The sequence below is a fragment of the Periplaneta americana genome, chromosome 15 (assembly GCF_040183065.1).
Source record: "Periplaneta americana isolate PAMFEO1 chromosome 15, P.americana_PAMFEO1_priV1, whole genome shotgun sequence".
Lineage (NCBI taxonomy): Eukaryota > Metazoa > Arthropoda > Insecta > Blattodea > Blattidae > Periplaneta > Periplaneta americana.
The window spans coordinates 12,654,195-12,668,676 of record NC_091131.1 but is presented as its reverse complement, the minus strand read 5'-3'; the positions used below and the strand labels follow the sequence as shown (position 1 = coordinate 12,668,676).

The 14,482-nt window shown below is 34.7% G+C and overlaps 1 protein-coding gene across 1 annotated transcript in view; it reads right to left on the bottom strand.

Annotated features, from left to right (window-relative positions):
• LOC138714650 (myelin regulatory factor) overlaps nt 1–14,482 on the bottom strand; it is a 472,560-nt gene that overhangs the window by 453,358 nt on the left and 4,720 nt on the right. The gene's annotated exons all lie outside the window — the stretch shown is intronic.

The window sequence follows — 14,482 nt, the reverse complement described above, 5'->3', positions numbered from 1 at the left end:
CAAATCTAAAAATTACCATGGATACAGTTTTAATAAGTTCTCTTCCCTTTATCTATTGAATCAGTGCTGACCATCCCTGAATATAGCTCGACCAAGCGGCGTACACCACCCTTTCGTCTGTCTCTTTCCTTTCCGCTGTAAAGCGCTCAGGCTCTCCTAGGCTCTAAAGCGCGCGCTTGCTCCTGTGGGCATCAATTGAAATGCCTGGCGTAAGTAATCACTTTGTGACTCAAGACGGCGCCTATAATTATAGGCGTAAAATTGCGAGCATATCCACAGTATAAAATACTGTGGCACGACTTATTTTAATGAATTTTAATAATAATAATAATAATAATAATAATTATTATTATTATTATTATTATTATTATTATTAAGTTAATCTCAAGACACAGTGTAAGGTCAGTGTAACCGAGGTTTACTTCTCCGAAATGCCAGATACCATCATGTTCGATCCTTAATTGCAGCTGCTTTGAAAAAAAAAAAGTCTTGAATAGTAGAAGAGGAAGTTTTTTGCCTTGCTATTAATGGCTCCTCTAGACGTATTGGCATCATAGCGTATTCCCAGACTATGAAGAAAGAATATATAATTTATCCTACCACAAGGATTGAAACAGGGAGTAGCCAGCCCGAGGTTGTGGATATCAAGAAAAGATCAACATTTACCTGCCAAAAATTGATTACTTCAAAGTAAAATACCAGCTTGAAAACATTGAGGTGATTGCTCTTCTTATTGGAGGTCGTGGTATGATTCCCAAGTTCTTTGAAAGCTTCAGGAAGACTTTTGAACTACCACACACTTACTACTGATATGATAACGTCAGTTTTGAAAAGCTCTTTCCAAATTCTGAGTCATCATATTCACTCTATTTTTTTTCTCACTTTATAATTCATATATGTTTATCCATGACCATAACGAAAAACATGCCTTTACTAAATACTTTTGCGTGTGTAAAGTAGGCTTTTATTCAACATTACTTTATTCCACTAGTGAGATAAAGACTTTACCTCACAATTTGAACTTTATCTCACAGTTCATTAGTATTTTCCTAGTACCCGGGTACACACGTATACTTTTCCATTGAAGAGAGATAATTTGTAGAAACAAAAGACGCCCTAAATAAGGGTTACTCAAGAAGTTAATATATTAGTTACTGGATGTCACTACCTCTACTTCTTTATTACCATTTCTTAAATATACATACACTCAATCTCCTTCTCTTTTCTCTATCTGCTACGTCGTAATTTGTACATTACATCCATATCTAATATGCATCTTTTTAAAATTTTGTAATAATTTACCTTTTGGGATACGAGGAGACTTGAACCTACGAACTTGGGTTTATAGGATTTTAAAAACAACATGCGTTAGCCAACTGAGCTAAACAGACACGATGATTAATTTTTAATATTCCTCTTAAGTTTACAGAAGTAAAATGTGAAATTATTTTAATCACATTAGTTCCGTGAACACTTCTAAATAATCCCTGATACTTAAAAAAGACGAAAATACACGTGTAAAGTGAAAAAATATATATTAAAATTATATAATTAATTATAATTTGTTATTTATCCAACGCCTTAGATACCATTCTTTACTAACCATGGCCTCCTACATCATGACCTACCTAGTACACGTATTGATTCTAAAATTCATGTCATGATATGTGATTACATGAGGACTTATTTTCAACATATTTTCTTTTATAAAACATAATTTTTCGTTATGGTTATGAGCGTACTTGTATGGTACTTGGTACTTGTGAGCGTGATCTTTATTGCACTCGTGTAATTTAAGCACACGGCTGACGCCTCGTGCTTAAATCTTTCCACTCGTGCAATAAAGATGCACTTACTTCACAAGTACCATAAATAACTATTATTTTAATTTTCTGTCAACAAATATTTATGTAAAACATTTATTAGGTACTGTAAAATTCATGTAGGAGAGTCCTTCAGGGCTACCTCTAATGGGAGGCAGTTAAGAAAATAAATTATAAGGGATATTACTTCCCCTGCTTCGGAAACTACGCTAGGTGACTCTTATATAGTGATTGCGGACCGTCGAGAAAACCCCATCTTACATTGCTACACTTATGGTACTGTACAAGACGAGTCCATCTCATACTGCAAGCACTGCAAAAACAGAAGAGACATCAGCCAGTATTACGACGTAGTCAAGTGATCAAACTCCCCCATCCCACTTTTCAGTTGGTTATTTAACGGCACTGTTCCAACTACGAGTACTATGTTGCTTTTAACTGATGAATGGTGATAATCTGATAGAGAAATGGTATTTGGTGAGAAGAGTCCGTGGATTCACTACAGCACTACCTGACATTCGCATTACAGTTATGGAAAACCTAAAAAAAAAACCAACCTGATAATCGGCCCAAGCGGGAATTGAACCCACGCCTTAACACAACGCCGAATCAGAAGGTGTTTACCGTCTGAGCTAAGCCGAGAGTATCTCGAGCGTTTTTCCCATCGCTAGTTCTTACATTACCGCATTTAGTAATTTTCCACTTGGTAGTAAGAGAATTATTTGATGGAAGGTAACCACAGATTGACCTTCAGAAGCGAAACAATTAAAAATTATATAAGATCAAAGACAACACCAGATCAACTATCAAAGCTCTAAAATTCTCCACGAGTCTTATGATAAAAAAAATAATAAATTAATAATAGTAACTTGAATCACGAGAATGCGTGTGGAAACTGAAAATGTCAACTGCCACTAAAAAATAACAAAAGACAATGCAAATGTTAGAAACTAAATTGCACTCTCTTCGGGGCCCAATATAAAATAGTGTAGTTGAAAATAAAAAAAAAAAAATTACAGGTGATTTAAGAATCCCAATGATTGCAAGAAACGTCTATATTTATTCAAATTAATAAAATGCAATAGACCCATACCAATACTGCCTTTAACACTGTGCTTTTGTGTACTTTATTTGAGACTAGCTGAAAGCACCCAGCGTTGCACGGGTTTTCCTTTCTGTTTCTATTTTTAATTAAATTGGTTATTACATTTTCGGAAATCTTGGAAACCTAACTATAGACAACCAAAACGAATTGTGTCTACTAGCTAAGATGAATCTTAACTTACATGAATTGATGAACTCCTTAGCGAAATGCCTGCCAGCGTTAACTCAATTTTAAACAGTTGTAAATCAGACACCGAAAAGAAAACATATCATCATATGTCCGACGTTCAACGGTTTTTTTAATCTACATATTTATTTGTTTTTATTTATTTACACTGGTGTACTTAAGGCCATTAGGCCTTCTCTTCCACATCGCCAGAAATACAAATAAAATAATAGAAAAATCAAACTATGAAAAAAGTAAAACCCAACGAAAACATGATTCCTTTTCCTCTTTCTGATCAGTTTCAGCATCGAATCAATAATAGTGTACATACATAATTTAATTCATATTGAAAGATTTTTTACCCCTTGACCGCTGTACACCCACTTATATCATACCCAGTTTTTTTAATGTGACTTGGAAAACTATATCTCAGAAATTCAGAACATATTATATTAATTCTTATTTTATACACAGAATACAGATACAATATAAACTTTCAACAACGCTTAAGTATTGCTATTCAACGCGGAAATGCAATGAGCGTTTTGGGTACTCTTCCAGAGTCCAGCCTTTGGACGAACTCTTTCTCCTGTAAAATTGTATTAAGTACTCCGTATGAAAAAAAAACTGCAATAAGTCATTTTTTAATATAAAGACTAATATTCTGTGAGACGTATAGGCTTAAAGGTAGTCTATTTTAGAAATTAAGAGCTTGTTATTTCCACAACGCATAACATACTATATTTGAAACATGATTATACGGATAGAATTTCGCAGTAACATATTTTATTCAAAAATAAGTTCCCATTTTGAAACTTCTGTATCTTCTATACATATCACCGGCTTGGATTCATATAAGTACCATTACTGTTTAGAAGGTTTGGGTTTTTTATCTATGCCTGTTTCGTTGCTATGGTAACTGTGTCATGCTTGTATAAACAATAATTGTTTCGGAATATGTATTAGCCTATATGACTTTTTTGTGTTAAATTCTATCGTACCTGGTTACATGTTTCGACCTATTATGGGTCATCCTCAGAACTGGTCGTTGTTGGTCTTGGCGCCTCTTGTTTTGTTATCAGTTGTTCCTTCAAGTTATCTCCTATTTCTGATATGCGCTTTGCGACAATATTACGAGACAAACATATAGATTTAAAATCATTAACGTATTCAGAACATATCCCTTTGTAACAGCTATGAGACAGCCTTTGACAAATTCTCCGTCAGTAAATAGCTTTGAAGCCGTTGCAATAATTTCACAAATTTTGTAGCTAGCACGAACCAAGCTTATTCTACTAACACCCGTTGATGATGGAAGGTTTTCTGAATTCAATCTTGATTTTAATTCTTCTACAGCCTTTTAACGAGTGAAACCGGATAACTTTTCTGGTCCATAAGCTTCAGCATGACGTGTAGAATTAAAATGCCTTTTAATATTATGATGGCTAATGTATCCAAGTTCTTTTCTACATATTAAGCAATGTACCTTTCCGTCCTTTAAGATAAATAAATATTTATCTGTCCACTCACTATTGAATCGTGGTTCCACATCCATACCAGCGGCCAGAGTTGATAAACACATTGCGTACAGAACACTGCTACAGCGAGCTGACTGACTGTCGTTTCAGCTCAGCTGAGGTAGGAAACAGTATTAATCGTTTCACAGTTTGAGAGCGCTGTTCGACATCCCTGACATAGATAAAAGAGTAGGCTATTTCTTATTGAACAGCACGGTGGTGGTCATATTTAATTTCTTCATGTTTTAAGAAAAGGGTTACAAAGTGGCCATTTGAGAGGAGCTGGTAAGATGGGTGACCCACGATCAAGACAGCGTTATACAGGGACATCACTTTATTTTTACCAACATTTTTAACATTAACCTGGCTATACTCGGAAACACTGTTGCCCCCTTCCATTACAGGAGTTTGGTGTTACCAGTGCAATATGTAAACAAATCATGTTACTAGCTATAGGAGGAGAGAAAAGTAGTGTATCCACTTACGAGTATGTTACAGGGAAACGCGATATTACGATTTTCAGTTTGTTTATTACTTTTACGGTATTATATCAAAATACAGTACAGTAGTAACAGTTTTTTTCCACAAACTCAACTCTTCAGGCGGTTGTATTCATTACATAATGGCTACTTTATTCAGCATATTACCGTACTTTCGGTAACTCTAATCTTCATTTCTGCTCAGTCCACACAGATAAAGTTATTCAGTCATACTACACACTGTACCTGTGCGAAATAAGCAGGGCCAGGTGTTTATGGAGATCGCGAAAATCACGACATAATAGATATACAATAGATTTTTACTAATCTTTACGAATTAAGTGATTCTGATTAATAATATGCGGATAAAATAATCATGACAAATCGCGAAATAGAGTTCTAATAGCGAAATATGAACACATTCGCGAATTATTATTTTTGTGTCGTTTTATAGCGAATTTCATATTCTGAGTTCTTTTTTCGGACTATTTTTTCTTTTGAATTTGTTATAATATCGAAGTAGGCTATATTGCATGGTATTCCAGGTGTTCTGATTACATTAGTGAACAAAAAAGACGGAGAATTCAACATTTCACTAATAATTTGAAAGTGTTAATTTGAGGACTGCAAGTTTTTTTTTTTTTCGTGTTTAATGCATGTGTGTTAAATACAGTCTCAATCCAACAAATATTGTCTATTGGCCATACCGCACCTTTATCAGAATCCAACGAACCTTTAATATTAATTATTTGGAAAGTAATATTCATACTGAGTTAATACTCCAATTCCAAAATAATTGTATTTTTCAAAATTTCCATTAATACCCGCCAAAAGTACAAATCAATCTCCAACAATCTCCGCCGACGCCAATATTAAAAAACACAAATGATAAAATTAATCTCCATAAATGCTTGCCCCTGAAAATAAGCTTCAATAATATAGGCTCTTTCTTCTATAGAAAACGCAACCATATTTCTGAAACACACTATACTCTGCACTGTTTACTTCACTGCTTGCAGACTTCGAATGCAAAGCGGCCGTAAGTTTGTGTGGCTGACGGGAGCAAGAACATTAGTGAAAGGGGTGGGAGTCAAGTACATTCAGAAACGCAGGTACAATACAAATGCAAGTAAAAATAAAGTGATGTCCCTGTAGAAATATGTGACAAGAACACAGGAACGGTACGACACCATTGATGAAGGATGCCGTGAGACGCGCTTTTCAACAGATTATATCAATGAGGATGGCGAGACCTCATATATAATGAATATGTGATGTATTAATAGTGCATTATGCAACGAGCCTATAATGATAGTAATTAAGAAGCGAGTATGGATGTTTATGAAACGAGCGCAAGCGAGTTTCATAATTTTCATACGAGCTTCTTAATTACCATTATAGGCGAGTTTCATACGACTTTTTATGCTCGACCATATTTCTAACTTGAAATTATTCAGATGTATTCATTTTATTTGTATCTGACAAGATCGGGAGTGACCTTGTTCTAGGTCGTGAATTGTGAGATGTGCGCAGACGCGAAAGTATTGATTTTTTCCGAGGAACAATAATGTCATTGACCTTGTGTAATCCCGTTAAACTTGGTATAACCTTGATTATTGAATTCGGCATTGAAAAACGAGATGACAAATTGAATTTATTTGAATATTATTTACAATTAACGCTAATTATTATAGTAACAGAACATAACCTTCTGCGACAGTATTGGATTTCCAGCCTCCGTGACTTTTCGCTAATTCTCTTTCGATTGCATATCCGAGAATAATCGATATTTGCGGTTTTATAACGGTACAAAGCTGACTTGTCATTGGTTGAACACCTGTAAGCTGAGTTGTCATTGGCTGAAAACACCTGTACTTTAATGAGTAGGTGTACTTTAATTACATGCATTAAAGGACTCCTACCAGGTGTATAATTACTATATTTCGGCATGGTCGAGTATAAAATGTTTTTAGTTATCACAAACTGTTGTTGAATATGGCCATAAAAGTCATTTAAATATGCGCTCCTGCATATTGACTTACATAGGTTTAAATGCAGGTACAGGGACATCATTTTATTTTTACATCAATTTTTATTGTATCTGAGTTTTTTAATGTACTTCACTCCCACCCCTTCTACTAACGAAGTTCAACCGTCTTGCACACAGATCCAAGACCGCATATAAGCTTACAGTTATAGTGAACAGAACGTTCCAAAAATATGTTCGCGTTTTCCAGTGACCAAAGAGCTTTAAATATTGAATCATTTTCGCACAGGTACTGTCGTTCATTTGCCTACGTCTTATCCCGGTTTTCCCCCACCAGCTTTTATTCGCCAGCTAGGCTGTCTTAGCTCTTTTCTGAGAACATTAATTTCTGTTAGTAATTAGACGTCTACGTAATATCATACAACTGTTTAAAATAACTTAAATAAAAGGGCCTCGTTAAGTAATTAACTGTCACGTGATTTCCCTCCTTTCTACGACATAACCACTTGGACGGACAGTAGATAGTATGTCTGAATAATTTTATCTTTTCGGATCGGGCAGAAGTGAAGATTGAATTTACAGTACGTAAGGTACTCTTTTATAGAGTAGGTACAGAATTATTTCAACATGAGTTACTTGTAAGGAGGACGAAACTGGTAATTGGGATTAGGTATAATAATTTATAGTGCGATAATATGCACATTAGAACTGAAGCCTGTGTCGAAATGAACGGCCACCATTTAAAAAAATGTGTTTAAATATCCATATTATGATTATTTTTCAATTTAACTTCATTCTCTATATTGTACGCTAATGTGTTGTAGACAGTATAATATACACTGCATAATGAATACGTCCGCATGGACAGCTCAGTTCGTGAGTAAAAACACTCATTGTTAATACTGTACTGTATTTTGATTAAACAAAAACCTAATGAAAATGATCAAACTTAAAATCGCGATATTTCCTAGTTTACGTAAATGGATGAACTACTTTTCTTCCCTCCTATACCTAGTAAAGTGATTTGTTTGTATATTACGCCAGTATCATCGAACTTTAGTCGTGGAAAGGGTAGCAAACGGCGTTGATCCAGAGGTATAGGCAAGTTAATATTAAAAATGTTAGTAAAAATAAAATGATGTCCTTGTAGTAAGCCGTAAAACAGTACAATGAGAGAAGTTCGACCGGCGCCGTGGATCGTGTCCCGGCATAGCTCAGTTGGAAAGAGCCCTCAGCGCGCAGAGCTGAGAGGTCCCGGGTTCGATTCCCGGTGCCGGAACGAATTTTTCTCGATTTAAAGGTGATAATACATATTGACTACTTCATAGTAGTCGTGTTAATATTCAATGAGGATGGTGAGATCTCGTATAATGAATATGTGATGTACACCAGAAATGTTGAGGTGATTGTTACTGAACTTGGCGACGCATTATTTTGTGTGGGGAGAATCTATCGATTAATCGATTAAATTCAAATAGTTAATCGATTAAATATTTTGACCGATCAACAGCACTACAAATTATACAGGGACATCATTTTATTTTTACTAACATTTTTAATATTAACTTGCCTATACCTCTGGATCAACGCCGTTTGCTACCCCCTTCCACGACTGGAGTTCGATGATACTGACGTAATATACAAACAAATCACTTTACTAGGTATAGGAGGGAAGAAAAGTAGTTCATCCATTTAGTAAACTAGGAAATATTGCGCTTTTGAGTTTGATCATTTTCATTAGGTTTTTGTTTAATCAAAATACAGTACAGTATTAACAATGAGTGTATTTACTCACGAACTGAGCTGTCCATGGGGACAGTGTATATTATACTGTCTACAACACATTAGCGTACAATATAGAGAATGAAGTTAAATTGAAAAATAATCATAACATGGATATTTAAACACATTTTTGAAAATAGTGGGCGTTCATTTCGATACAGGCTTCAGTTCTAATGTGCATATTATCGCACTATAGACTATGGTACCTAATACCAATTACCAGTTTCGTCCTTCGTACTAGTAACTCATGTTGAAATAATTCTGTACCTACTCTATAAAAGAGTACCTTACGTACTGTAAATTCAATCTTTACTTCTGCCCGATCCGAAAAGATAAAATTACTCAGACATAGACCCTCTACTATCTACTATCCGTCCAAGTGGTTATGTCGTAGGGTCGTAGAAAGGGAGGAAATCACGTGACAGTTGATTACTTAACGAGGCCCTTTTATTTAAGTTATTTTAAATAGTTGTATAATATTACGCAGACGTCCAATTCCTAACAGAAATTAATGTTCTCAGAAAAGAGCTAAGACAGCCCAGCCACTAGCTGGCGAATAAAAGCTGGTGGGGGAAACCGGGATACGACGTAGGGAAACGGACGACAGTACCTGTGCGAAAATGATTCAATATTGAAAGCTCTTTCGTCACTGGAAAACGCGAACATATTTTTGGAACGTACTGTTTACTATGACCGTAAGGCTACTATGACTGTATATGCGGTCTTGGATCTGTGTGGAGGACGGTTGAACTTCATTAGTAGAAGGGGTGGGAGTGAAGTACATTCAAAAACTCAGGTACAATAAGAATTGAAGTAAAAATAAAATGATGTCCCTGTAGATCTATATGCTTGGCTCCACTCAACCTGAAAGCAATGTTTTGGTACCAAGTTCCTAAGACTGCTGATCACATTAGATGTGTATAAATTTGGTTTCTCCAGTCAAGTAATTTCACCATTGCTCCATTATTCTTATAGCGCCGTCATCACATGTGTGTGACAGCCTGGCAAATCTCATTGGTCCACAGAAGTAGCTAAATGTTATGTTTTATTTAACGACGCTCGCAACTGCAGAGGTTATATCAGCGTCGCCGGAATTTTGTCCCGCAGGAGTTCTTTTACATGCCAGTAAATCTACTGACATGAGCCTGTCGCATTTAAGCACACTTAAATGCCATCGACCTGGCCCGGGATCGATTTTTTTTTATTTTATTGGGTTATTTTACGACGCTGTATCAACATCTAGGTTATTTAGCGTCTGAATGAAATGAAGGTGATAATGCCGGTGAAATGAGTCCGGGGTCCAGCACTGAAAGATACCCAGCATTTGCTCGTATTGGGTTGAGGGAAAACCCCGGAAAAAACCTCAACCAGGTAACTTGACCCGACTGGGATTCGAACCCGGGCCACCTGGTTTCGCGGCCAGACGCGCTGACCGTTACTCCACAGATGTGGACCCAGGGATCGAACCCGCAACCTTGGGCATAGAAGGCCAGCGCTATACCAACTTGCCAACCAGGTCGACCAGAAGTAGCTTCATACGTGATGGGTTCTAAGTGCCGAAAAAAAGAAAGATTATATACAAACTGCTGGCATATCTGACTATAAATTCGGCGAATCAGATACACATTCTGATAGCTAGAGCGCGCAGATCTAATCCCACTTCGTGGGTCGGATTTGTGCCCTTGTGTTCTTTTTAGCGGAGACCTTGGATCACGCTCATCACATGGTCACGAATCCATGCTACTTCTATGTTCCTGGTATTAGCTGGATAGTCCTTCTTAAAAGGGTGGCTATGAAATTTATTAATCAATTTATTTATTTATTTACCTATTTATTTATTTACTCACTCATTTATTTATGTATTCACTTATTTATTTATTTACTCACTCATTTATTTCTTTATTTATTTACTCACTCATTTATTTATTTATTTGTTTATTTATTTATTTATTTATTCACTCACTCATTTATTTATTTATTTATTTATTCACTCACTCACTCATTTATTTATTTATTTATTTATTTATTTATTTATTTATTTACTCACTCACTCATTTATTTATTTATTTATTTATTTATTTATTTATTTATTTATTTACTCACTCATTTATTTATTTATTTATTTACTTATTTATTTATTTATTTATTTATTTATTTATTTATTTATTTATTTATTTATTTATTTATTTATTTATTTATTTATTTATTTTATAATAATTGTAACAAAATATAATATATACAGAAAAACTTTAGCTCGGCCCTGAAAGAGTAGAACTCGTGTTCAGGGGCGGATTCCTGAATTTAAATTCATAAGTATACAATACAATTTGTCTTGTGTCTACTATGCAATTAGAATATATAAATTTAAATTTACAATTTTTCAATTTTTATAAAATCCATACATAACTTTTTTAATTTAATACTAGATCTATTAGAATTGACAAGATTATGATATTTAAATATAAATTTGTTATATATTCTTGGGCCTAAATTACTACTATGATTAAATACTGTAGCAGTGTTGCATTTTGGTTCAAACAATCTTAAAGAATTCATACCTTTTGTTTCATAACTATGAGAATACAATTCAAAATTATTTCGATTTTTATGTATGAATGTTATTAATACAATATAACAAATTTGTCTTATGTTAAGTACATTAAAGTCTAAAAACAATTTTTGAGATGGAATATCAATAGGTTTATGAAGACATATTTTAATTATTTTCTTCTGTAATAAATAAAGTGGATTAAGATTGGGTTTAAATGAGCTACCCCATCCTATAATTCCATACATAATTACTGATTGAAATAAAGTTAAATATATTGTGCGTAATAAACTTATTGACAAGTAATTCCTCAATAAAACAAAAAATATATTATTTTACGTAATTTATTACAAAGGTAATTAATGTGTTGGTTCCATTTTAAATTATTATAGAAAATTATGTCTAAATACTTAACTTCAGAGGACTCCTTAATAATCGGACATTTACACGGTATAAGACAACAATCAGAATTATGTAATTTAATACTTAATATAGATGTAGGAGGTTTGTTACATTTTTCAGATAATGAGAATGTAATAATAATTATGGTTTTATTTTCGTTGATAGAAAGATAATTTATGATGAAGCAGAAGATTCAATTCTGAAGTACACATCATGATGATGATGATGATGATGATGATGATGATGATGATGATGATGATTGGTGGTGGTGGTGATGGTGATGATGATGATTGGTGGTGATGGTGATGATGGTGGTGATTGGTGATGATAGTAATGGTGATGATAGTAATGGTGATGATGGTGGTGGTGATGGTGACGAGATAGATGTAACTTTTCTTCTAGCAATTAAAATTCTGTCCCTGGGTATGTGGATCCCTGAAATTAACACTGGATTTCTCCCATAGTACGAAATAATATGTGGTACACTCTAGTAGCATTTTTTTGTTCGTCTACTGGCTTAAAATCCTACAAATAAAATATTGGACATAGTCCTGAAATGCTACTGAAGGTCAGTGACAGTTGTGAACAGCATGAGATGAAGATAAATGCAAACAAGACGAATAACATGGTTATCGGGAGAAAATAAAGAAGGTAGGCCTAAACTTGCGAATTAGAAATAAGGCAGTAGGACAAGTGGACAGCTTCAAATAAGCAATGACAAAGGAAGCTTTTAATAGGAAAAGGAGCATCTTCTGCGGACCTCTGGAGAAAGAACTAAAGAAGAGACTAATGAAATGCTTTGTGTGGAGTGTGGCATTAACTGGGACAGAAACATGGATGTTACGACGAAGTAAAGAGAAGCGAATAGAAGCATTTGAAATGTGGATGTCGAGAAGAATGGAACGTGTGAAATGGACAGAACAGAATAAGAAATGAAGCTGTGTTGGAAAGAGTGGGTGAAGAAAGAATGGTGCTGAAACTGATCAGGAAGATACAAAGGAATTGGTTGGGTCACTGGCTGAGAAGAAACTGTCTACTGGAAGGAATGGTGAACGGAAGAAGAGTTCGAGGCAGAAGAAGATATCAGATGATAGACGACATTAAGATATATGGACAATATGCGAATAATAAGAGGAAGGCAAAAATTGGAAAAATTTAAGAATGCTGGGTTTGTGTGAAAGACCTGCCCTTGGGTAGAAAACTATGAATGAATGAATAGTCCTGAAAATTCAATTGCTAAAAATGTGTTCATACACTGCGTAAAATTTTTACAACTATAGTATTTGTCATAACTGGATTTTGTGTGTTAAGAAATACAGTATAATGAACATAAAATCGAAATATTCTCTCAACCATAATTAAAGCTATAGTAGCTACATAGTTTTATACATATGGTCTCTTTTTCTCATTGAAAAATGTCATTAAATAAACAAATTAATGAAAATGAATCAATGAAAATTATTTAACGCAACTCATTCTTCATCTGTTGCCAATTAAAACAGAAACAGGCTATAACTTACGCTTCATATAAACAAAACAAAAGAAAGGCTTACGAATAAAAGACAAAACACTACTCAACGGGTCAGCTGATATTTCCAAACGCTTCCTTTTAAATACGTAGCAACAGGGCAAGAGAAACAATCTGTAATTGAATCTCTAGAAAGGCAATTTTATTATTATCAGTACCTTGTCGAGGGTTTCTTTGTAATTCATTGCTATTTTCTGACACGCTCTCCCGTTTCAAATGCTCGTGGAAGATTTAAACGACAGTTTCTGCACAAGTTTATTTCTATAAAGATGAATACAAATAAAAATTTAATACGCTAGCTGATATCTGCAAATCTTCACTTTTAAAATCGCTAGTAACTAAGCCTAAAAGACAAATTGTAATTTAACCTTTAAAAATGTCATTTTTAATACTTTTTAAAAGTTAATTAGTTATTGTTCCCAACTTCAGAGCTCCCGCTTCTATTTGACGGGGTGTCAAAAAACCCTCGCGGAAGATTTTAAATAATACAGTTTCTCCACAAGTTATGTTTCTTATTACAAAGATTAACAAATAATAAAGTCGACTCCATTACAGGCCATGAAAGCCAAGGGGGTAGCGTCTGTACAATCGGCATTAATAGCAGTAGGGATGTCAGCCCTACGTGTCAGCCGGCTTTACTCCAAGGAAATATCCCTGGTACTCATTTCTGTCAGACCCCAGGGCTATAATGCAGCTGAAAGGATTAGATCAATAGAAGAATCCATAACCCCCATCGGGAATCGAACAGCGCACCGCCTATAAAGATCAATGAATATATAAAATTATCCAACATCAGCTGATGTTTTTTTTTATTTTATCAGTTATTTAACGACGTTGTATCAACTGTTATTTTAGCGTTGATGAAAATTGTAATAGCGAGATGGTATTTGGCGAGACGAAACAGAGAATGTTCCATGGCATTACCCGACATTCGCCTTATAGTTGGGGAAAACCTCGGAAAAACCCAACTGGTAATCAGCCCAAGAGGGAATCAAACCCACGATGGAGCGCAATATCGACCAATATGCAACCCCGTCATTCCTGACCTACGCCAATGGGCACACCGGTCATATTTCGTTGTAATTCCTTAATAATTGAACATAAACACAACCACTAATTAGTAATTACATATTCATGAATGTCATT